A 26,840-nucleotide genomic window follows, 5' to 3' on the forward strand; every position below is an offset into this window, starting at 1 on the left:
GCTGGAAGGATAGTTTTACCTCACAAGTTTTGGGGTAAACCTGAACTTATAAGTAAGACATTCATCATTTCCTTTAAGGTTCAATCCCTTCTTTCCACAATCTCATTAAATTGAGGTGAATACGAGACAGTAGTTTGATGGACAATTCCATTCTCTACACATATTTTCACAAATGGAGATTCATATTCTCCACTCCTATCACTTCTTATTATTTTGATCTTTTTCTCTAACAGATTTTTAACTTCTGTTTTATATTGCCTAAACGCATTTATTGCTTCATCTTTACTATTTAGCAAATAGACATAACATTACCTAATGCAATCGTTAATAAAATTTATAAAATATTTTTCCACCATGAGATAGTGTTGACTTCATATCACAAATGTCTGTGTGGATTAAGTATAAAGGATTGAAATTTATTTCAGTAAACTTATACGGATGTTTAGCATACTTTGATTTCACAAAAGTTTGATATTTTGATTTATTGCACTCAAAGTTTGACAAAACTTCTAAGTTAATCAGTTTTCGCAAAGTTTTATAATTGACATGTCCTAATCGTTCATGCCACAATTCATTAGACTCAAGCAAGTAATGTTGGGTTCAAAATCGAGAGGGCGTCATGCAGAAACTTTTAGTTTGCAAATCATGAGATGATAAATCAGACGATACAAAACTAAACTAAAACATGCTATTAATATGGTTTGGGCAAACAACCTACAAATTAAAAATAATATTAAAAAACTTAAAAACCTATTGGGAGAAAATCTCCCCCTAAACAAACTCTTTAAATGACTATATTGTGGATTCTATTGTGTTATATATGAGAAAGAGTCTTCTATTTATAAAGTTTCAAAACCTTTCCTCCAAGAAAGAGACTTGCCAAATATGAAAAAGTTTTATATTTTTCTTTAAGAAAAAGTAAAAGTAATTATGGTAACTTTTATTTTCCTTCCAAGAAAAAGTAAAACATAATTTTGGCAAGAAAATCAGGGCAAAAACCGTAACAATTCTCCCTTTTTTGGATTGATTTTCTGGAAAAATAATTTTTATCTTCCTTCTTCACACGATCTTCATATACCACTGTTGCTTACAATGATTAAAAATTTATATGAATTAAAAATAAAAGCACGAGTTGATATTATTGAAACCCTGCGTTATAAGTAAACAGGATTGAAAGTGGAGCCTTGTGCATTGGAAGCGAGCACAGGTTAAGAGTGGAGATCATGCGTTAAAAATAAATGCATGAGTTGAAAAGAGCCCAAGCGTTAAAGCAAGTATGAGTTGAAAATTGGAGCCCATAAACATGGGTTAAAAATTAATTTTAAATTTAAATATGGATTAGCAGAAGGATCGTTGAAAATTTGTTTGAAACTTTTTCTCCACATGTAGCTTGACAAAAATCTTAATTATCATCAAATTGGTTGTAAATTTATTTGAACCGCCTTGAACTTGTCTTCGACTTTATTTTACCAAACCACCGGATCTTTGAACCGTACGCTCTGATACCACTTGTTGGGTTTGAAATCAAGAGAGCGTCATGCGGAAGCTTTTAGTTTGCAAATCATGAGACGATAAATCAGACGACACAAAACTAAACTAAAAACATGCTATTAATATTGTTTGGTCAAACCACCTTCATATTAAAAATAACATTGAAAATTTTAAAGACCTATTAGGAGAAAATATCCTCCTAAACAAAACTTTTTAAATGACTACATTGTGGATTCTATTGTGTTATGTATGAGAAAGGGTCTTCTATTTATAGAGTTTCAAAACCTTTCCTCCAAGAAAGAGGTTTGCCAAATATAAAAAGTTTTATATTTTTCTGTAAGGAAAAGTAAAAGTAGTTATGGTAACTTTATTTTCCTTCCAAGAAAAAGTAAAACTTAATTTTAGTAAGAAAATCAGTGCAAAAACCCTAACAAGTAAGAGGAAATAGAACTTTTATTGATTTCAACATTCATTACATTCATCTTAAACAGGCCCTCGGTGAGGTAGCCTTTTCCTACATACACTTTGCCTTTGCTAGTTACAACCTTATTGGAAATAAATACACAGTTAAATCTATTTTTGGTCAGAAGTGATATGAAAATAAAGTTCTTTCTCAACTTCGGTACATAAAGAATGTTGTTGAGAGTCAACACTTTGCCTGAAGTCATTTTCAAGCAGATTTTTTTCGTCCCTTCAACCTTTACTGTTGTGGAGTTTGTCATATATATCTTCTCCTCATCTTGAGCTGGAGCGTATGAAGCAAACAACTCTTTGTTGCCACAGACATGATGGGTTGCACCGAAATCTATCCATCAATCTCTAGGATTTTCCATCAAGTTGCATTCTGAAAGTATGACACATAAATCATCTATTTCATTTTGGATTTAGCCATGTTGGCTTGATCCTTCTTCTTTCCTTTCTTAGGGGCCCGACAGTCTATGGATTTGTGGCCAGCCTTGCCACAATTAAAACACTTCCCCTTGAAATTCTTCTTTGGAGAATTGCTTTGTTGTCCAACTTTCTTTCCTTTCTTTGAGTTGTTAGAGTCATCTTCCACAATGTTAGCTCCACTAATTGCAAAATTTTCTTTCGACCTCTTCTCGACAACTTTGTTATCTTCCACAATGCACAACCTCACAATGAGGTCTTCGATGACATCTCCTTCCTTTTGTGTTTCAAGTAATTTTTGAGGTCTTTCCACAAAGGTGACAACTTCTCTATTTTGGCTTCTATTTGAAATGCCTCATTCACAATCAAACCTACATCAAAGGTCATGTGAGTATTAAGAACACACTTAATATGTTCAAATAACGTATTTACTATATCCATACCTTCAACAAGGAGATCATGGATGATTACTTACAATTCATGCACTTGAGATAAGATAGTCTTACTGTCAATCATCTTGTAGTCAAGAAACTTGCAATAAAGAACCTTTTAGTTCCTACATCCTCAGTTATATACTTTCGTTCTAGAGCATTCCACAACTCTTTCGAGGTCTTTATTCCGTTGTACACATTGTACAGATCATCTTGGAGGCCACTTAGGATATAATTCTTGCATAAGAAATCCGAGTGTTTTCATGCCTCCATAACAACAAACCGCTCCTTGTACAGTGTATCTTCAAGCAATACTGGAGCACTTTCAGAAATGAACCTCTGAAGACTTAATGTTGTCAAATAGAATAATATTTTTTGCTGCCAGCGTTTAAAGTCTACACCCGAAAATTTTTTGGGTTTCTCCGCAGGTGTCATTACGGGCGTAGCATTTTTGCGGCTTGTCCTAGCAACATTAGTTGCTGCTACACTTGTCAATCCATCATTTACTTGACTTTCAATAGTCATTTTTCTGTCACAAAAAGACAATCAACTTTAGTGTGTCAGAATACTAATTATAAAGTTTTAAAAACTTTAAACACCACTTGTTCTTAGTTTAACGATGAAGTTTTTGTCTTCAAATCACTTGTTAACTTCACACAGAGCAAAAAGTAATAAACTTTAATATCCAGAAACCAAACAATACAAATTATAAAAGTATTTTATTTATAAATGGTAAAAAAAAAATCACCAAACAAGCACAAAAAAATAATTTTTTTTCAATAAATTCCTTAAGATTGTTGTTCCGATGGGTACAAAATCTGTATGTTTTCTATACAAACTTCAAACTAAGTTCAAGAATAAGTTTTCAAGAACTACAATGAAGTTAACACCTTCAAACACAAGTTCAAATGAATAATCAAATGAACTATCAAATGAAGTGCTTATCAACTATTAAGAAATGAAGATGAAGCAAAAATTTAATAACCAAGTTCACTGACTTCACGGTGTGTCCTTAAGGAATTTATTCTCCTCAAGTACTCAAGCTTGTGGAATCTTTCCTCTCAGGATAAAATGGTTCACTTTCTGAAAGTAATGGTACCTCAAACTTTCAAAAACTTCGAATGCACAACAATTTGATGATCATAAGAGAGTTTTTAAGAAGAAGAAGAAGAATGTTTTCAACTCTAAAAGATTGTCTTTACCTGAGAAAAAATTCAGATATTTCTGGCCATCAAGGTGTTGCTTCATGAAGAGAAGCAATGGTTCAAAAAGGTGCACCCCTTCATAAAGATGTAACTCTTTGGAATGTCACAACCCGTTGGAAAAGTCATAACCATTTAATCCGAAAATGTGTCTATTCAAATTACATCCTTTCTCTTAGTGTCTTTCCGAAAAAAACACCACCTTTTTATTTTCCATTCACACCTCTTAATAACCCAGCAATTTATATGTAATCAAGTTTCCAACAATTAGTCAATGACAATATGTGCTATATAAAGTTCCAATTTTTGTCAATATCGTAACTCCTTTTGGTAGTTGGGTTGGGGGTGAGTTATGCAGATATTAAATTATGTATAAGTAATATCATATTTAGTAACACTTAGTTAGAAGGTAAGTTATACATGTATAGAGAATTAGTACAGTATTTGATTTGAAATTTAGAAATCTGCATAACTAATACATAAATTAGTGTACGCAAGACAATATGTGTAACTAATACATGAATAACTAGACCCTATTTAACTTATACCAACATAAAATAATACATAAATTTCATCATAACTTATATACATACATTACTAATACCTGCATATTAATTAATTAGCATTACTCTAACCAGCTACTTACTACCAAACAACCATTATGAGCTGGTGTACTAGTATTTTAGCACAAATTGTGCCAGTTGTCGAGATAATACTCAAAATACCTGGCCTATTAGAGATCAATTTCAGCTTGGGGACCATAATGGCTATCATATTCACAAGTATTTAGTTACTATTGAACGACACAACATATATATGGCAAAAACAAAATTCTATAAGCTATTCTATATTGGGATTATGTTTGCACATGAATTAATTGAGATTTTTAAAATATATAGTATTTGAAGTCACGTCAAATTCTATATTTTCAAGTTACAATTATGGGCTATTATATAAACACAAGCTTATTTCAAATATTTGGAATCTTTATACATTCATGGCCAGCCAAATGTCTCTTTAATTTCCAGCAGTTTTTGTATTTTACTTAGACTGCTTAAGTTGTTTTAATTTCCAGCTATTTGCAAGTGCCTAATAACTCTTGACTAATTAGGTCAAAGTTAATTTGGAGTGATTTCTGGAACTTTTGAATAATCAAGCATATTCGTGAAACACGTTTTTCACTTAATTACATCTCTGGCTGTCTTAACAGTTGTTGCTATAATCATTTTTAAGTTTAAAAAAATATACACCAGTGATCAAAATAATAGCCAGTGAATGAATATTTTTTGTATGTATGATATACACTCAAATATACATATTAATGTATATTTTTTTGAATATTTGGCTAGTGAATATAATTATTTTAGCCGCGGGTCAAATGTGAAATGTGCTAACTTACCCTTTTTTTTTTTTTTCGCCTACAGCTATAAACAGATTTTCCAAGTCTTATATATTGTTCGAACTTACCTAATTAAGCTTTTTTGTTTGAAGCTAATATTCCTTCAGTGTGTAGAAGTACTATATATTTATGAAATCATACCTAAATTATTTCCAATCAATTCAATGATGCCTTAACTTTTGCTTATAATCATATTTCAAAATTCAAATTCTACATTCAAGGAACAGTGATGGTCAACTGGAATCAAAGAAAAAAAAGGACCTCTCCTGGTCCTGCATTTCAAGAAAATAATTTTACTGATCAAATGTGATACTCGAAGTCAAAAAGCTAGACGCATAAGTATGTATTATATACATAGTATTTCAACACATTCATGAATCATTGTATTGTCCGTTTTATGACTTATAAGTAATTGACTATTTTTATTATCAATGGGAAACTTTTGAGCAACCCTATCATAATTCTAATTTGATGATTAATTAGGCACCGAGCCAAATTCTTCTTGGATGTTGGGAGTCTTACTGTTGTAATTTTTTTTTGGTTTCCATCCGGTGTCCGGTGTCCGGTGCCCGCATTGAAGCCCAGACTAATCTGGATCGCGCATTGCAGGGCCCATTAAGGTGGCAGCGCTCCCAACAGAGTTTTCTCCATACCCAGGGTCGAACCCTCGACCTCTGGTTAAGGATGGAGCAGCTCCATCCACTGCACCACAACCCATGTTGGTCTTACTGTTGTAATTGGTGGAAGGAAAGAAAATACTAGTGGTGAAAGAGCAATTGGAGGCTAAGGGTGGGGTAAAATGGGTTGGAATATTGAAATTGCATGATACATGGCGTTCACCTCATCAAAATGTCAGTGTCACGTGAGATTGGATGTTCATGCATCTTCAATAACTCTAACGAATGAGGGATATATTTGAACCATTTAGGTAACATCAAAGATATTTTTGAATTGATGATAGTATAACGAAGGATAAAATTAACTTTTTTTCCATAATTAAAAGACAAATTTAATCCTTTTTCCAATAATTGTTTAATATTTTGAACAGGTAGCTTTTGTAACTTGTGAAAAACGTTTTTGAGTTTTTGTTGAAAAATTTCAACAGCTTCTTGGCCCCGTTGCTAATTCCAGCCATTGTCCTTCACATATTAGACTGGCTATGAGGTGTCATTTGGGTTTTTTAATTAAATAAAAAAAATAGGGGGAAAATTATCTCATATAAAATCTAGCATTATTTAATATAATGTTTGATTACTTTTTTCATTTTCCGATCCATAAAAACGTAGCATCGTTAAAACAACATTTGATTCGTGATTTTCTTTTCCAGTACATAACTAAAACACATATAATTAAGTTATGCAACGACCTATATATTATAACTAAAACACATATAATTAAGTTATGCAACGACCATTACAAAAAAACTTGTAAATTGTGACCGATTTTATGTCAATTTGTGATGATTTTTGACCGTGACAAAAAGAATTGTGACGGTTTCGGAAAGTGTCACAATAAGCCTTGCCACGAGCAATATTGTGTCAGTTTTTCGAAACCTCCCTGACGTCCGCCACAAAATGAATTTTGAATTTGTGGGATTTTTTTAAGTTAATAAGTGACAACTTAGAATCCTCACAATATGATATTAATGTTTCAAAAAACAAATATTGCGGGAGTTTATAAACCCCCGCAATATGATCATAATGTCACAAAAAAATAATTGTGGTGTTCTATAAATCCCACAATAAAATACTAGTTTGTTTTCTTAGAAAATTATGTGGGAGTTTTCAATCACTACAATATGAAATTAGTACTTAAAAATTAATAATTGGTGGCAATTTAACTCCGCTACAATATTTTTGTTGCTTCCACCATCTTCTCCATCGTTATATATCTCCTCTGTCTATCATTAGACTAGTAATCAGGACAAAGAATGTGGAGTACATGCCATTTTTCCTGTCATTTGCCGTTATCGTATCCTGCTCTTACTGGTTTATCTATGCTCTGCTAGGAATGGATCCATTTATTGGCACGTGCAATTGATCTTGTATTTCATTTACTGACAAGAAAAGTTTAAACAAGATTACATTTGCTGCTGATGAGTCCGTACAGATGAGAAAAGTTCCATAGCAAATAACGTTAAGTCATACAATGATGAGAAGCAATCAAATTTTCATGAAGATAATCAACACTCCAACCATGACCAAGTGTACACAAGTTATAGAAGATCAAGTTCGTGGCCATTCAAAATTCAGTGATTTTTGTTCAAAATCTGTTCCTTTTGATTCCAAAATCATTTTGATGTGAGCTAATAATATTATAAAGACGTAACAGTGTGTAAGGAATGGTGGAATATCTTCATAGCTGAATTAAAAATTCATGATCAAAGATGAGCAAGAAAAAAAAGACGAGCCCAAATTAATAGAACGCATACCTCTTCTTGGCTTTCATTAACACATCTGAACTATGATTCTTGATCAGTAGTCATGTACAAAGAGTGCTGCTCCCTTCCCACCATGACCATCAAAGACCTGTCACCAAAACCATTTGCATCAGAGATCGAATAATATCAGATACTAGATAAGCTAAGAATTTGTAGAAAACTTGGCTTATTATCTTGAGTTCTCCTCCACTTCTCTTATGGAAATCCTATTCTATATAAAGGCGTAGAGTGATTCTAAATTAAAAACAAATATTAGACATTATGTGTGGTCCTAATGGGGAACTTATAAGATAAGTTTCTTATACCTGCAGGTCCAAGTGTGAGATCCTATGCCACACGGCCACACAGGTGAAGATTCTTAGTCCTATTGAGCTCAACAATAAAAATCTAATATTGCAGAAAGATACAAATGCACATACTAGTATATTGAGTAAATAGTCAAGTATAAATGGTCATGATGCTCAACGAGTTTAAAGAACTTACTCCATAGAAGGAGATAGATTCCTCACCACGAATAATATGACCAAAGTTCTTAGCTATGTCTGCAATACAGATGTGAGTATCTTCCATATCACGATGGCCTCCAATATCAGAGCACTCTCCAGACCTAAGAGTTGGGAGGAATTTATTGACGGGTATCTGCTTACGGTCTGCAATAATCGTATCCTCAGATATACTTTCCATCTGAAGAACAAAAGAAAGAACATAATTGTAAGGCAATGAAGAAGTTCATAGGCATGCCACAATCAGCTTAGATGTTATATTGTTGTTCAAGTGAACTTTATATTTAGAAAAGAAGCTAAAAAGAATTATGCTGTTGTATCTATAAATCCACTTTGGTCTATTTACACTTTGGTATGTTGTTGTATCTATAAATCCAGAAATTCTAAGAAAAGCACAGGCAAAAATTGACACACCTTGGACAAGACTTCCTGATTGATGAATCTGATTTGGCAGAGCCTCCATACATACGATGCATCATCGATCAATGAGACATTGCGGATGCATCCAATAACTCCTTTAGTTGGCATCAATTTCTTCAATTCCTTCAGTGGGAAATTCCCAACTGCGGAATCATCTGATATGGATGAGTAAAGAAATTGGATTAGCAATGTCACAGAAGATTCAGCCTTTATTCGAGAAATGTTCCCGACCAAATATGATTGAACTTCTTTCTGTACTTTCATTCTGGTCATAATTGTACCCTCATTATGTCCCAAACAAATATACATTTTTAAATTCCAACTTTATTCTTTCATTCAAGTGAGATTCTGGGAGTATACTGGGTATATTGTTGTTGTAAATGAGATAGTGAGAAAAATATAACAAATACGAAAAACAACGACATATAGTGGCAACTCGTACGTGCAGAGAATAATTTATATCTGCAAAATTTGTACCTTATTAGTCATGAAAATAGTATCTTATGGAACTCCGTATGGCCGAAAGGACATGAAAGTAACCATAACACAAGTATTCGTATGTTGACAGAGGATAAAGAGTCTAAGCCAACAAGCAGTACGTACAGGGGCGGACCTACATAGTGGCGAGGGGTTCACCCGAACACCCTCGACAAAAAATTACGTTGTATATATAAGGTAGAAAATCTATATTTATGTACATATATTAATTTTGAAACACCTGACACAAGATTGTTGGATAGCTCAGTGATACAATCTCCACTTCTTGGGTGCTACTTCAGGCTTGGTTGCGGGTTCGATCCCCACCAGGCTACTTTTATTTTAAAAGTAGACTGAAACCTACAGCTGGACGTCTACAGAACAAAAAAGAAGAAACCTATAGCTATTTTAAAAAGTAGACTGAAGCCTACAGCTATTTTAAAAAGTAGACTGAAACCTACAGCTGGACGCCTACAAAACAAAAAAGAAGAAGCCTACAGCTATTAAAAAAAAGACTACATACCTCACCTGCTATTTAAAAAAAAATAACTTTAAAATAAGTTAAAATATAAGTTTAAGTATAAGACTAAAAAAAAGACTACGTACCTCAATTGCTATATAAAAAAAATAACTTTAAAATAAGTTAAAATATAAGTTTAAGTATAAGCCTAAAAAAAAAACTTTAAAATATAAGTTTAAGTATTTTATATTTATAGACTATATACTATTATGTCCCATAAAATTATATTTTGTTGGCTTATTCACACATTTATATTTTTATTTTTTGAACCCCTGAAGAAAATTCCTGGATCCGCCACTGAGTACGTATATACTCAAAAAACTCATCTACTAGTATCAAAGTCATAGGTAGATCCAAGATTTGAAGTTGAATTCCTTCATCGACTTCAAGTTAATAGAGACAAAAAGAAATAATTAAGTTTACAATAGAATAATTATAGATATTTAGGAAATTTCTAAACATATATACGAAATCTGGGCAAAAGTTATTGAGTTCACAGGAACCCGTAATCGAAACTATGAATTTAAAATATTAAATGGTTGATCAGTTCAAGAGGAGCATAGGCAACATTGATCAAATGACCACAACAACTTATAATCCATTTATGCTGTAGGTGGGATAACTCATGATAGTTTTGCTTCTCTCCCAATAAAACTTCAAGAGTGTCCACAAATGAAATATGATCAAGGAGCTATGAAGTAATAAAAATAATTAGACTAATTATTGAATTACGATGCATAGTATGATAATGTAAAAGGAATTGCTAGACATTGAATCACAAAATGTGGCAACAGGGAACTCTCAAATTTTGATAAAAATGCTCCACCAAACTTTGTCAAATCAGTGATCGAAAAGTTAGCCTGAACGACAATAGTGTTGCCAGGAATGCTTCTTTCATCTGGACCAGACAAAGCAAAAAATACCATAAGGCACTAAAACCGCGAAACCACTACCTTAAACAAAATGTACAATCAAATTGTGCTGCTGATGTATTGCCGAGAAAATCTTATTAGAAATGAATAACTGCAAAGAACTATTAGTTATACTACTACTACTGTGATTACTACAATTAGAATAGGATCTATATATCTTTAACCAAGGACATAAAACATATGGAACAAAGGTAGAGAAATTGGACGGTACTAACCGTAACCATAATAACTCAATCGGTTGTTGGCTCTGGTCCGATGTGTGCACCTATTTCAACCAAAAGAGATAAGAAAAGAACAAACAGAAGAATCAACACTAGTAACAAATGACAGGTATTAAATAAATATACAGAAATTGATCAGTACTAACCTGGATAATTGCACTTTAGCAAGTGTTTGATAAAAGTGATTTTTCCTGTCGAGTATTGACCCAAAAGCATGACCATAGGCTTGGCATCAAAATCGCTCTCCGTCTGTGACAACAGACAAAAAGAAGCATTCACAAACACAAGTTTAACATCTATAAGGTTGTTGAAAGTACTACTATTAAGACATAAGCGATATGCTTTTTCATCCACTCACCAGAGTCGGAGATGCAAAATCAAGCGGTAAGTAAGTTTCACTGGCTTCAACTTTTCATTGTAGAGTCTCTTTAAACCATCAGTTACTATTGTAACAGCAGTGAGACAAGGCTGGATCTGAAGAAAAATCGAAACGAAACAATGTCAAAAATAAAAAGTGTGAAAAATACACATGACCAATTTGTGGTAAAGATACTACTACTACAATCAGGGACAAGGCTTTATGGAACTTTTGGGAAAGTTTTTCACCAAGAAAATGGGAGAACAGGGGATGGTGAGAAGATTGGGGGGGGGGGGGGGGGGGAATTTAGAGGGAAAAACAATACATAAAAGGAGGGAAAAACAACATCTATGTTTTCCTCATTTTTTTTTATTAAGTTTTAATTTTAATTTAATAGAAGCACATTTTAAAAATTGAAATAATTTATTTGATAACTTTTGGTGCCTCTTTTATCTTTGTATCCTATTATGTCATTGTTTATAATCTACGGTTAGTTATCATGTTTGTTTGCAAAGTGAACTCTTATTTTTGCCTCTGTCATCACTCAACCCATATTTATCTTCATTGCCATCCACTCCAATAGGACAATGAGGAAAATAATTGTTATATTGGGTTGAGAACCATGATATCTCAGATGCAAATCAAAATAGAGAAAAAAAATGTGGTGCTTTTTTTTTTTCCAATTAGTTGAGTTGAGATTCGGTTCATTTTGTGTAAACAATTTAACTTATCTATTATTGATTCTTATATGTGTTGAACCCCTAACGAACCAATATGATATCATTTGATTCGTTCTGGCTTAACGATTATTCATCAATTCGTTATCGAGTTGTTGGACAGTCAGTTTATTTGATATAAAAATTGAAACCAAAAAATTAAAGTAGCTTTTATATACTCCACTAGTGACTTCTCGTCTAATGGTCCGAACCCATCGAATGTCGTTGTCACTCCGAGCAGAGATTACAATTGGTAATCGATGGAGATGGTAGAATTGGGGTTGAGAGGCGAATGAAATGGATGTTTTGTGCTAAAGGTATATTTAGAGTGAAGTCGATATGTATGTTTTGATAATGATCATAAATGCATATTGTGATTAGTTGGTTGCAATAGTGTTTGGGATATTTGTACTGGATATAGTTCAATACGCTTAGTAGTGAGTTATGACTAATGACTCGCTCAATATTTATTGTGGACACGAGATGTCGGTCACACAAACCTTTGAGTATAGTATGCGACATAAATATCTATACATGGACAGAGAGTCATTACTGTGAGCAATTTATTAAGGGCAAAACGTTATTCAAAGTAACGAATTTCTCCTAAACACCATCAACCATCAACTTTTCTCCCAATATTTTTTTTTGTAATATAATAATATATATCGAATACGTTACTATGAAATATATTTATTTTAATAATGAAAATTTTCAAAAAAATTGAATTATTCTTAAAAATTGGTATTATAGAATAATTAATTGTGTAGGGTGAAACTATCAAAATATTATGCAATTATAATAGATCATATAAAATATTTATTTTATGACTGTTTGAAACTGCCACAATACAAATTATAAAAGTCACTGTTAATTAAGTATGCAAGCATTTTATGGAGGTTCTCTTAAAATCGTCAAAATAATATTAATAGCAGACGGATTTGTGACAACATTGAAAACCTCCTTTTTATGCTCATTATGGTGGTTATAAATCGTCACTACACCCAAAATAAATTGTCAGGATCATTCAAATTTTTTGTAGTGTGAAACCCTACACAACGAAATCGCCATAACAAGAAGAATTTTGGAGAAGTTGAAACACACGCCACAAATCAAAAGTTTAGTGGGGGCTTTTACAACGTCCAGAGTTAAACCGCCCAAAAAATAATTATTTTGCGGGAGTTAATATAAGCGCTACAAAATAAATGTGTAGTGGATGTTTCTTATAACCCCCATAAATAAACTGCCACAATTTACCTATTTTTTTTATAGTGGACCTATATATTATAACTAAAACACATATAATTAAGTTATGCAACGACCTATATATTATTTTATACATATGTAGAATGAGAATACAAATATTAATAATACATAAATTAAAATTACTAAAATGATAAAATTCGTGATCTTCACATGATAAACAATATTATGTTTAGGTAAATATTGACAATTAATTTAAATGCACACTATATATTAATTTTTTTATACAAAAAATCACATATTTAATAGTAATAAATAATCCATGTGTTACAATTTATGTATTTTTATTTTATGGGGTCTGATAAAGGAATTCGCAACCGTTATCCTTAATTGAGTGAACATAAAATAAACCCTATTTCAATATAATAGCTCTAAACACACAAGAGAAGTAATCGCACTAGGCAAGTCCTGTGCGATGAGCTCGACTGAGAAAATATGCATAAGGTTTCAAATATGAGACCCCTCATTTGGAAGATAACATGATCAATCAACTCGACCGCCCTTCAAGGTCATAATCCTTCCATTAGAATATCAATATTATTAATCCCAACATTATTTGATTCTCGTATTATAATTATATTTTTCATGTAGGGATATTTCGATCTAGTGAAATTACTTTTTAACTCTTACGCACAACTTATGCGCACATCAATTAAATTCATGAACTATGGCAACGTCAATCAATCAGCTATATACGACTAAGAAACCTTGGCCATATTAAAGATTGGTCAGTGACTTTTCTAGTGTATACTGAGAGCTGATGTTAACTAGTCCATTTTCTTTTTCCAGTAATTAACTATCTACTCACTGCATTTTGATCTCTTTTTTTTTATCTTCAGCATGTACCAAATGTTCCCTACCCCCAAAAACAAACCAAAAAGAAGAAGAAGAAGCATACGCGACATCTTACAAAAATTGGAGGTGCCTTGGAGGTGCAAGCAATTGGCAAAACGCAATGTATTTAATGTTATATATGTACATTATGTTTAGCTATTTGTAGTATATATCAAGATTCAAGGCATTATATTCATATATCAAATTAAAGGCGCATGCAGTAGTAGTACTAGAAGTAGTACATGCATACTCAGGTAAAAACTTACACGCACCCGGTGTATATATCAAGCCAATACATGCATGCCATATGTTTGAATTTAAAGTTCATGTTACTTAGCCATGATTAATCAACATGTATTTTACTTAATTTAATTACATAACCATGGTAAAAAATATTAATTTGATGTATACACCAGATGCGTTTAGGTTTTTACCTGCGTACTCATGCCAGCAAATTAAACTTCTCCCTTCTCTTTCCATTGAGAAAGAAAACATGTTTTCATTAATTGCAGATGTTTGCTGAGTAGTAGTACGTAGAAAAGTCACCAATGATAGATCAATTAATCAAATCATACATACACAAACATATGAAATACATGCCATCAGACTCTGAAGCATTATTGCCTTCGGTCGGGGCCTCCTATTCTGATTAGATAATTAATTAACATGCGTACGTTTTCATTTTTTGGTATTTACCAACGTCAACTTTGATGGTTTTTTTTACCTTTTCTTCTCTAGATATATAGATCATATTGTGCAATGGAACTACTTGTGGAGGTAGGGTAATCGATGGTAGCGGTAGTTGATTCAGAATTTTCATTAAGGAAATTCAAAAATATAATAGCTTCTCGATGAAGGCACGTTTCACTTGACTGTACGTTGACTCCCTTTGAGCATAGATTGCTCCACCATTGAACACAATAGCTTTGACCTACATTATGTATATGTGTTTAAAATTCCACTTCATATATGCAAATGATTTATGAAGGATCCATCTTCCTTGAATTTTTTTATCAACTTAGAATTCATAAATTTAAAATTGTAACTCTGTTACTTAAATATGGGAAGGATAAAGAAATTAATTAAGAAAATATATTTGTTTGTTATCGGGGTTTTGTCGAGGCCCTTTGCTAATATAATCATCGTTGGGAAGTATTACTTGATCAACCTACTACTCTTGGACACTGATCAGAGTTTTATTGTATTTCAGTTATTGACTCGTGCACCTTTGATTTAGAGTTTGATCGAGCTACAATACTCACTGTTCAATGTAATTTTTTATTAGTAAATACCAAATAAGCAATAACTTGAGAAAAAGATAAGGACAAGAAAATCAATGCACCAAATTGAAATAACAATAGGCATAACGCCACAACAAAATCTGTAAAGGAAATCTGCAATCACGCTAATTATCTACTGGTCCCCTAATATTACATATTTTTGGGACCTATGAAATCTAAATTCATGTCAACTTCATAAGAAGTTCACACTTTTTATTCTTTGAAATGCGGACAATGCGGACTCTAGGCATAAGACATCTCATTTTTTGTTGCTACTCAAGATAAAAAAAAAAAATTGAATCATGTCTAACATCTCAATAAAATTAGTGGGCTAAAGCTAGATTTAAATATGAGGTCTTAAAAATAGGAAAAAATATAAAAAGAAAAAAAATCACAACTTTACTTTATTTTATTACACACTATCTTAAATCCCCAAACTAATTACAAATATATCATATTTATAATTTCTCTCTCTATAATTCATATGCATAACTTTACCTTCTCCTTCCTTCCCCTTATCACACTTTTATTTCTTTAGAAGGTACCTACAATCAAGAAACCTCAATTTTTTAAATTTTGAATTTATTGTTCTCAAATATCTATTTCTAATTCATAAAAATCCTAAAAAAAACAAGAAAAAATTTCACAAAACCACAACTTAAGATATCTAAATTACTAAAAATTCCTTCACTTTGTAAAAATTTTAAATATTGTTATGAAATATAGAGTAAAAACAATAAGAATAAATAGAAAAAAAGAGGGAGAGACTTCTTTATTTCTCATGAGGGATGAGAGATCATAAGATTCTTGAGAATACAATGAATAAAAGTCCTCTATTTATAGGAGAAAATACTCATAGTTTCTCTCTAAAAGATATATATTTCATATCCTAATAAATATCAAATAGATCTTATCTATATTCTTGATAGACATTCACTATAATGTAAATATATTCATAACACTCCCCCTTGAATGTCTAATTGATAGATAATGTGCCTCGTTAAAACCTTACTAGAAAAAATCCAGTAAAAAAAAAATTAGTGAAGGAAAAAGAGTACACAAGATGCATATAGACTGTCTCATTAACAAACTTACAAGGAAAACCCAGTGGGACAAAACCTTGAAAGGAAAAAAGAGTACAACTTTTCCATCGTAAAATATTCATTTTACTTTTTAAATTAATAATAAAGTAGAGAAAAGGGGGACTTCTGGAGTTTTAATTCATTTCAGCCCCTCCCCCCACTCTCTTTCTACTCTCTCTCTCAAGAACCATGTTCGCGATTTCAAGCTCCTTTTGCTCGATTTGAACTAACTTTTGGCAATTCTGCATGTATTGAAGATCAAGCTGACACTGGTTTGCCGAATTGAAGCATTCGAAGGTATTTGCTTCCACTGTACACTCGATATCCGAATTAAAATTTATGTGTTCTTTAATTTTTTGAGTCCATTTTCAATTATTGTTCACTCTCTATCCAAATTAAAGCTTGAATTAGTTTTAAATTATCAATTTTTGTGAGAAACAGTTTGATTTGGGGTGTTTGTCCGTGATTTTACTTTACAATGGGTGAATCTTGTGATTTTACTTTACTTTACATGATTTTGGATGCATGCAACCTGTTGGATTTAGGGTTCATGAAAGCATTTGGGACTAGTGTTTATTTGGGGCTAGGATAGTTGACTGTTAGGGTTTAGAGAATTTCAAAATTTTAATGGCGCCTATGAAAATTTTACCTCCGCTATTGACTAATGTTGATGTAATATACATCAACATTAGTCAATAGCACAATATCTTGAATGAACTGTTTACTTTAACATAATCAACTATTCTACTGATTGAACCTTTGTCCTGAATTTGTCCTTAGGCAACATTTAAATGATGGGACGTTTCTCAGATCTTTATCCATTCTTTTTGTGAAAATTTTCATTCCAAATGTGCCTTAAGCTTTATCTTCTACTCCATTGGCTAACTACACTTTTCGATTTCTCTGTAATCTCTTAATATTCTGGTTGAATCATGTATATTCGTAGGTCTTTCCAACTTCCACAAATCATATACAATCTGAGGATAATAACAATTTGACCTTACATCTTCCTTGCATGGAGTGCTTTGAGCTTGTCAGTTTAAAAATCTCACCATTATAGGCATTTACATCCTCAATCACGACATCTTTTAGTTGCACAGGTTAATTGTTTAATATATAACACAACACTAAAAATATGAAGGCTATATCAAGCACTGTAATTGTAAATATCTATCAGATTAAATCTAGTTTCATATGCTTGCAAGTTTGTGTTTCTTCTGTGGATCCCACATTATTTCCAGCTGTCGTGGAAACAGGAGCCTTGATGGTACCAGTTTTTTTCATAATATTTCCATTCCATTCATAGACACCATAAGCAATATTGTGTATAGTCCAGCAGCATGATTACATAACCTCAAGTTCTGTTTCACTGAGAGGAGTAAGTTTCTTTTCATAGCTCATCATAAAGAAAAGCTATCTGGTGCAGGTTGAGATTGGAAACTATGACTCGTTCTATGTGAAAGGATTGGTGTTCACTCCTGTCATTATGTCAAATTGAGCAAAAGACCTAAGAAACTAGCAACAATTAGAAATTTAACCTGTTCGCATATGCATATGAATTTCTAGAGCCGGTTGATGTCAAGCAAAGTAGGATACTGTAATAAAATATACTATGATTTGATTGATTACTTGGACTTGCATGCACAAAAGGGCAATCCGACTTGAGAAAACCTTAGCATGATTCTACTTTTTTTTGGTATTCTAACTTCTTGGACAGAAACTATCCAAATAGATTTTGGTTCTGCATCTTGGTCGATGATGTTTATTACTTCTTACTGTGTTGGTAATGCTTTTCAGATTCTTAACCTAATGAGGGAGACAAAGAGGTTACTTCCATCAGTGATATTATCAGTCACCGTGCCACACACACTAAGCCTTCCTGATCAGGTTTCGTAGAGTGCTTCCCGATTTTTAGTAGTATGCGAAGTTCAAATTGAAGAAACTTCACTTTCTTATCAATCTTCATTTCATTTTCACAGGACAAGCTGGCCGAACAATTAGAATTGGAAGGTGTTGACATCATCCAAACGGAAGAAGGAAAATGCTCAACTCCATCAAAAGCTGGTGTTCTTAGATTAATTGAGAAGGTAACAACACATTTTTGGTCTATTACTAATAAGTATTAAGCTATCTGCTAAATCAGTTGATATTGTAAGCATAGTGATTTATCTACTAACTGAAAGTTAAAAAGGCAAGGAATTGAGACATTTTTGGGACTAAGCAAGTTCTGCTATTTTCTTGACTATCGATTATTTCTAGTATTAACTCATTTTATTGGCATTTATTTTGGTATATTTCATTTACATAGGCAACACCAACACTAGCAGCTGCTTATTCAATTTCTAGGCAGTCAATATCCCTGTGATGTGTTCATCTGGATTGAGTGCAGTCACAGCACCAATGGCAATCATAGCTGGAGCTACTGACGTAATATGCCTTACACTATCTTTTAATCTTTCGCAAATATTTTTCTTATATAGCAAGGCATCTCAAGTACCAAATCGCTGAAACTTGTGTGAATGTTGAACTTAAGGCGTTGGCTCATCCATTAACAAGCTCAACTATTAGGTGGCAATGATCGCAGAAGTCAAATCCATAGCTCATTCACTAAGATTGTCAACCAAGAAATAGAATTTATTTGAGGGCAGCAATTTGAGACTGTAATTCAAATTCTAATATAATATAGTAAGTTAAGACCTGAAGCAGTTAGGAATTATTATGAAACTAATAAAGATTTTCCTCTCAGTGTCATTTTCCATTAGTTAGTTGAATCATAAATGAGTAACTACAATATATCATTTTGTTCCTTCTTTTTAAGTTGTTCCATATTTGTTGTCTGATTTACTGATTATTATCTAACTTTCAAAAATTAAATTAGTCCTAGTTTTACTTCTCAAAATAATTTTTATTTCTATTACTTTGTCCAAAAGTGAAAATAACAGAATATGACCATTATCTTTGTGTAATAAAACATTGATCAATACATATTTTTAAATCTTTTCCTAACTATACAAAATCAAATACACAATATCAAAAATGAAAAATAATATAAAATTCTTGCATTAAGATTTTGCCCCTAGATCAACTTTTACAAACAGACAAATCAAAATCTGAATCTAAAAGCAAATCAACTAAACAACTTAAATTAGATAAATTATAAGACTTGATTGAATAAAAGGTTTGGTTAACTGGTTTTGATTAGGTATGATAGAAAATAGAGGTAGTCAATTTACAACTTACTCTATGGATGCATATGAATATTCAGGTGGGTGCTTGGTTAGAAATTTTCTAAGGATTTATTACATCAACATTAGTCAATAGCGGAGACAAATGTTGTATAGTGTTATTGGTGTTGGAATTGATGTTGTGTTCGTTGAAACCTTCTTTTAAATGCTTTAGTTCCATTACATTGTCTTTCAAAAGTGAAGTTGATCCTAATGGGATCAACTGAAAAGGTGTCTCAAAAGATATCAAAGATGATTATTTTGGAGAATTCAAGGTATGTTTTTTAAGATCATAATCGATAGAAATTTTTTGAGTTTGTAGCTAACACTTAATTATATTACTATAAACTGTATTTCAGAAGAATTTCTATTGGGATGCTTCCGTTAGTGAAGTTGTGGTGAAGCAACAATAAATGAAGAAGGTTGCATTATGCTACAAGAATATCATTTCCAATATAAAAAAGCATAGAGCTACAGTTTAACCAGAATTTGTAAATGACCATGTGTGGAAAAAGTGGATGAAACTTTGGCAAAGTGATCACTGTGTTAAGAAGTCCGAGATAAATTCAATGGATCGACGTGGTGGACGTGAAGTAGCTGCTGGGACACACAGAGGTGGCTCTATCACAATTGGAGAGCACCGAAAAAAACTTGTAAGTATATATTTCATGAACAGTTTTTTAACACTGATGAGTATTGGTGATTATTGATGAGTATTGATTGATTGTAATAATATTATGAGTATTGGTGATTGTTGATTGTGTGGTTTGCGTTTCTAGTCTGTGATGGAGATTATTTGATTTGTTGGTGGTGATTTATAGTGACGGTGGAGATGATTAATTTTGTTGATATTAGTGTGTGGTTATGATAGCCAGTGGTTGAGGTTGCCAGTGATGGTTGTTGTAACTAGCTAGAGGTAGAGAACTTAGTTTACATGCCAACTTAATTAATCTGTGATGCTCTGATCTGCTGCTATATTTTCTAAAAATTGTTGATTAGTTTTCTGCCGTGTCTTTGCCATTTTAGTAGCTATGATTGTGTCTATATAGTGCATAGCAAGCAGTTGGCCATGGTGCTATTTTGTTTGGATTGCTGCTATGCCCTTTTGGTTGCTGATATGCTAGGTTTTCCTCTTTGTTTTGGTCCTATATGTGATGCTATGGTCTACAGCTATGTACCTAAAATTTTTGTATTAGTTTTCTGCAGTTTCTTTGCCATTTTAGTATCTATGGTTGTGTCTAAAGTACATAGAAAGCAGCTAGCGGTGGTGCTATTTTGTTTGGGCTGATGCTATGCCCTTTTGGCTACTGCTATACTACTTTTTCCTCTCTTTTTGGGGGCTATATGTGTTTCTCTGGTCTGCTTCTATACATACCTGAAAATTGTTGATTAGTGACCAATCATATTAAGCTTTAGATGTATGCCAATTTCCACCATCTGAATCTAGCCGATGGATTGTGTCCTCTGTAATAACATTATATTAAAAACTTGTGGATGAATAAATATAATGTCTTAGGATACATCCTGTGCTATACCTTGCATTGGTGCATTAGATACATGCATTTTTGTCCTCCTATAGTCTTGTGTGATTATAAATAGAAGTTCTTTTGGAGATAAGAGGTAAGTTATAGTCCTATTAAGATAAGCTCATGTTTCCAGGTGCATAAATTTTCAATTCGAAATGTTTCACTTGGGCCTGTTGTTGTATTTCCTGCAAGCAGCTGGACAGGGTTTTTTTTTCTGTTGCTATGTGTCCTGTAAGTTCCTCTTTCTTTTTTCTCTTTGTTTTGCTTCTATGCCAAGAAGTTTGGTGACATTTTCTTGCTTAGAATGGGGCAAATAAATTTGATGACTGTGTCATGAATGGGGCAAAGAAACTTGGTATGTATATGGTGAGCATTAGAGAAAAATAAGAAGGATTATGACTCTATATTCTTTTGGTTTGCTGCTATGTACGTTGGTCTAATTCTAAACCTGAAAATTTTATATAGGCTCTTAAAATATATCGAGATTCAACTCCAAGTGAGTTACATTTGCACGTCCATACACATAATCATGATGAAAAATCTTTTGTTGGTGAGCGTTTCCGACTTCTACATGTAAGTGTAATAATTTACATCTAATAATATGATACTCTTCTCTTATTTTTCTTTTGTATTGACATGAACTTGAGTCTATATTAATAAATCCACTTGTTACAGAAAAAGTATGAAGAAATTGTATGGTAAAAATTACAGTGTGAATCTGAAATTGATCAATTCAAAACATATTATGAAGCTGCGGGAGGAGCAAAGAAGAAAAGATTATTTGGTCTTGGGTCTGAAGCTGGAAATTACTTTGGGAAAAAAGTTTGTGCCCGCAATGCTTCCTAATCATCATTACCACCTTCGGTTTCTTTACCTACAATAAATTTGTAGGAGTTTGTGAAGTAATTGATTTCGGCACTTACTACTCATTTTTTCTCGATAGTTATTGAGCGCGTTCGTGATATTAGGGTACAAAAAGGGGTCGTGCTTGATTCTCCTCCTACTAATGATGATGATGAAGACATTGATTCCTAGCTTCATAGTATTTGTAGTCCTGTAGTAACAAATACTAATTTCAATGGTTGTTGGTTTGACATTAGTTTATGTTTAATAAAATATTTAAATTGTGGGTTTTTGGACACAATTATTGTGCATTTTTCTATCTATATGAATGTTGGTTATTTTAATCATTCAATAATTTAAGTGTTTCAATTATTTTATTACAAAATTATTAGCAACAAAAAATTAGTGATTAACATTTATTGTTGCTACTGAAAAACTTTAGAGACGGATAAATTTAGTTGCTAAAGATGACCGGTATTAACGACAAATAATTAGTGAATAATTTTTGTCGTTGCTACTAAAAAATTTTAGTGATGGATAAATTTGGTCGCTATTTAGTTGATCAAACTATGTTGCAACGGATCAGCGATAAAATATTCAGTCGTAAATTTAGCCATGACAAAAATAAACTTTGGGAATAGCAACGCTATAGCAATGGAATAATCCGTCGGTGATATCAACAACCGAAATTCTTTGTCGCTAAGGGGTCACAAATTTGCAACAAAAATTATTTTTTTGTCGCTATGAGGCTAGCAACGAGCAATATAGCGACAGAAGTTGATCTATTGCTATTCCTTCGCTATTTTTATTTAGCGACGTATTTTCATATGATAGCAATGAAAAGTGCATGTCGCTAAACACAGTTTTTTTGTAGTGATCCCGATCTTGTGCACTATCTTCTTGAAAGTAGCAGTTGGAAGAGACTTGGTGGATAAATCAGTCACATTATCACTTGAATGAATCTGTTGTACATTAATATCACCATTTCTTTTGTAGCTCATGTATGTAGAAAATCTTTGATGAGGTATGCTTCGTTCTATCTCCTTTTATGAATCCTCCCTTAAGATGTGCTATGCATGCTGCATTATCTCCGTGTACATTTTCACATTTCAAACCACATTTTTCTTGAATGAGATGTATCATGGACCTCAACCATACACATTCTTGGCCTGCTTCATGAATAGTTATTATCTCAGCATGGTTCGATGAAGTGGCTATGATAAGCTGTTTTATATATCTCCAAGATATGACAGTATCCTCACTTATGAACACGTTGTATGTTTAAGACCGAGAATTATGCGGGTTATATAAGTACCCAACATCAGCATGAATAATAAGATCGAAACTTTAATCTTGCTAAAAAATTAACTGAAAAAGCTATATCAAGCCTTGTAGTATTTGCAAGATACATGAGTGCACCAATTGCACTAAGATATGGTACTTCATAACTAATTCAATTCGATATATTTCTCATGTCAGCAAACAATCTATTATTTTTGAAAACTCTTCAAGAGTTCCAATAATTTTCAAGTTATAAGCTTATACAATATAAAGATTATAAATAAGTTTTCCAGAAACTTTTGCTTGCTTCAAACATTTTGAATCCTTAAATGTTTTCATATAAATTTTGTCAAGTGACAATATTCAACATTTCATGTATGATATCTTCAAGTGTCTGGACTGCAAATCAAATAATTTTTATACTTACCAAGATGCATTCTTTCGTCACTTGCTAAATGTTTCTACGTCAGCATGCTTAAATAAAGGTAGAATTTAGATCCTCGTAATCTTTTACAATACTGCGTCAATATTGTATCAAAGATATCGTTAATGATATATCATTTTATATCAATTCACAATGCGACATAACATTTTGAGATCTCATTACTTCATTATTTTCAGGTACCTGAACCTCTCATAAGGTTTCATGAAGGATTATGTCGTAGGCTCTTCAAGAGCACATTGCTTCCTTATTATGATTATTTGCTCCTAATCCTTTTCAAGGATTATTTCATTTGAAACTGATTTATCTACCACGCTTTACGCATGCATAGAATTTGTCCTTCAAGGACACAAAATAGGAGCACTTGCAGCTTAAATATGAGATGCTTTCGACATTTGACTTGAATTATCTTTTGAATGAGGATCTGATGACAATTCCTAATATATTTTATAACTACTTATAGTCTCCCCCTTATGTTAGGAAAAGCAACATCCATCCTTCATCTTCTTTGAGGATTTCATCTTTGTGCATTATAGTATATTCATTAATCGTATACCGCACATCAAACTATTAGATGGACAATGTGTAGTTCCAGACTCAGAACCAACTTTGAGAGGAATTAATCATAATTTATTGGTCTAATGCATACAAGTGTTATTGTATGCAACAAATCATATTTCAAATCAACACATGAAGTTTTGTTCTCCTTAGTAATGGTTTAGCTATTTATCGAAGGTATTTAATACCAAACCATCATCGTCAAGATGAATTGCCTTGATTACACAGTCTGAAAGTTATGCTCGTAACTCAATTTTATTGAGCAAGCAACTTTATGAATGTCAAACTGCACGTTGACAATGAATGTACATGTGATCATCTTATTGATGCATCTTTTCAAAACATATCACATGATAGGTGAACGTGCCCTTATTCACCTTTTATACTTTTCAGATTTTGTGGGATCCAATGCTAAAATTAGTTGGTCCAACCAACTTATCATGAGAATAAACAACATTAAAAGTAATTTCTTCAATACATATCTAATTTTCAATATGATTTTTGGAATGTCGCAATCGTTCATGTCAATTTATGAACTTTTATTCTAGTAAACTCCAAGTTTACCATGATATGTGCTTTTTGTTTTAGTAAATTTCAGATTTACTATGACATGAATAAATTTCGAATTTACTACTTTAGAAGTAGATTTCAAAATAACTTTTATCAGTTATTCAGCCTCTTTCGAAGGTAAGTTGTGATACCATCACAATCAGGTATACGTTTGCATTAATAAGCTTCTCATTCCCCAAGAATGAAATATAATCGTGCCTTAAGCCTATCAAATTCTGATAGCTTATATCCTCTTTCATGATATTGCTACTTCAGGAGCACATCGAGGCATACATATCTTTCAAAGTATATCATATATTGCTACCACATTCACTTCAAGAATTGAGCAAATTGTCATCTTTTATACCTATCATATATTGCTACCACATTCACTTTATGAAATGGAGCATATTCAATAGATAAGTTTCATAACTTTTCATCAAAACACATTATTTGCCTATGGTGCATTGAGATTCAAATTCAACGTATTATCCATATAAAGATGTCTTAGGTATAAATCGATGAGACTTAAACCCAATATATTATCATCATGATGCATCGAGATTCTAACCCGATGTCTTACTTTTTATGCGATGAAATTAAATTCACCGTCCTATCTCTATTAATAACATAATCAACATGACTAAAGAAAATTCACTTTTGGTATCCTTAAATTTATTTTACAACCAACAAAGGATTAGAAAAGAATAAACAAACAAAATCACGAAACATAATGATCAACGAGAAAACCTATAACTTTAATCCATGAAGTGAGCAAATTATAGACATTGAGCACTAATATTTGTGCAAAAGAGTTACCGTCACTTAGCTTAATGTTGCAGCAATAGCATATAAATTACTCCAATATCAAGATAAGCATGCTATATATAGTTAATCAGTTATAGCCTAGTGACCAATTCACAAACTTTGGCATACAATTAATAATTTTAGTTATCCATATGTAGGTAGCATAGGGGATAGAGTTATATTGAAATGTATTACCTAGTTTATTAGAAAGACTACTAGCCCATCTAGTTATCATGCTGATAACGTGTTATGAAATATAAAGTAAAAATAATAAGTATAAATAGAGAGAATAGGGGGAGACTTCTTTTTTTCTCATGGGGCGTGAAAGATCATAAGATTCTTGAGAATACAATGGACAAAAAACCTCTATTTATTGGGAAAAATACTCTTAATTTCTCTCTAAAAGATATGTATTTCATATCCTAGTAGATATCAAATAGATCTTGATAGATCTTATCTATATTCTTGATACACATTCACTACAAAGTAAATACATTCATAACAAATATCCCTTATTTACCTTTTTTCTCTTAAAACTTTTAGATACATAACTTCTATCCTAAAAATTAGGATATATTTATTGACCCCTAAAAATTTGTCTTCTTTAAAGTATTATACAGTTAACTGATTCCAAGAAATTAGGTATTATTTTGATAGTTACACACTCATGTACGCAATGTTTTCAATGTATAAATAGTAATCATAATGTGGGAATGAATGTATGCACAATATTATTTAGGATTTTAACTATGAACCTCACTTCTCTCTCTCTGACTCACTTGTAAGATATTTGATTTTTCTTTCTGGAGATCGATTTTTCTTCTTATTTTTTCTTGGTGAGATTTTTCTTCTTCAACTATTTGCAAAGCTTCTGATTCTTCTTGATTGCAGAGAAAATTGTAAAGTTTTTTCCTTACTTATACAAATAATCATCTGTATCATTAGTGCCCGATGTTCTGGTGATGTTGCAATGAATCAAATCTTAAAAGTTGATGTTGTGTTATCTGGAGGCCAAGTTCCTCGAGGGCATATTGTTATTTCTGTAATTTTTTGTTAGATCTTCATTGAGAAATTTACGCCAGTTTAATTATTAAAAATATGTCAAATCTATAAGTGAGATACTTAATAGTCTTATGTATCTCTCTTAAATTCTATA

The 26,840-nt window shown here is 32.2% G+C and overlaps 1 pseudogene; it reads left to right on the forward strand.

Moving 5' to 3' along the window:
* The first annotated feature begins 16,618 nt into the window (after positions 1 to 16,618).
* Positions 16,619 to 21,777, forward strand: LOC107864971 (annotated as a pseudogene).
* Positions 21,778 to 26,840: the final 5,063 nt, after the last annotated feature.

Source organism: Capsicum annuum, chromosome 3 (genome assembly GCF_002878395.1).
Source record: "Capsicum annuum cultivar UCD-10X-F1 chromosome 3, UCD10Xv1.1, whole genome shotgun sequence".
In the NCBI taxonomy this organism is placed as follows: domain Eukaryota; kingdom Viridiplantae; phylum Streptophyta; class Magnoliopsida; order Solanales; family Solanaceae; genus Capsicum; species Capsicum annuum.